The sequence below is a fragment of the Neovison vison genome, chromosome 9, assembly GCF_020171115.1.
Source record: "Neovison vison isolate M4711 chromosome 9, ASM_NN_V1, whole genome shotgun sequence".
Taxonomy (NCBI): Eukaryota; Metazoa; Chordata; class Mammalia; order Carnivora; family Mustelidae; genus Neogale; species Neogale vison.
In genome coordinates, this window is record NC_058099.1 from 16,667,312 (window position 1) to 16,668,235 (window position 924).

Genomic DNA, 924 nt, shown 5'->3' on the forward strand with positions numbered 1-924 from the left:
CCTCCCTCGGCCCCAACACTGCATAGCGCCATGCTGTCCTGACTCACCCCATTTTATTATCTGTCGGTGTGAACCCAGGCTGGGGTGCTCAGATACGGAACCCTCTGGGTTGAGGCGAGAGGGTGGGGGAACCATCATGGTAGGAGAAACTCTCATGATAGAATCTTAGTCAGGGCTGAGGGAGCGCTGGAGGTCCAAGGGAATTCTACACCCTCCTCCCTTGCTGGGAAACCACTTTTAGGAGTCCGGGAGGTTCCATCTTTCACCTCTGGCCTGCCCCCACCCCAAATCTTTGTCTCTAGCCTCCTTATGATCCTTGAAGGACATTAGATTGTGAGGCTGTGTGACCTTGGGCAAGTTGTTACCCCTTTCTGGTCTACATTGCCCCATCAGTAAAATGGTGAATTAAACCACTCATCTCCATTCCTTTACACGCCTTCCTCTGGGAGGTTTTCTATGATTCCAGGTTGAAGCCAACAGAGATGACTTAAAAGGGATGAGGGGAACTGGGGCTCCAGACAAAAGGGTCCTAGATACTGTTTCCAAGTGAAGCAGGAAGTCTGATCTGTAACCTCTGCCTCGTTTTTCTCTGTAGTTGGTACCATCCCATCCCCCACTGCTGTTGAACAACCTGATTCTTGTCTCGACAGTGGTGAGATAGACAAGGAGTGACGAGAAGACAGACAGCTGTCAGGGAATACGCAGGTGCTAAGTGCTGTGCTGGCTTCTTCCAACACGAGGCATTCTTAGTTCTCAGGACGTTTGTCAGAGATTGCTTTCAGGATTCCCATTTTCCACATGAGACAAGTGAAGCTCAGGGGGTAAACCTAACTTGGTAAATGTTGCTCAGGAGGAAGGAGCAAAGTGGTCTTAAAAACTTAATTCATGGGGTTCCTGGCTGGCTCAGTGGGTTAAGCCTCTGCC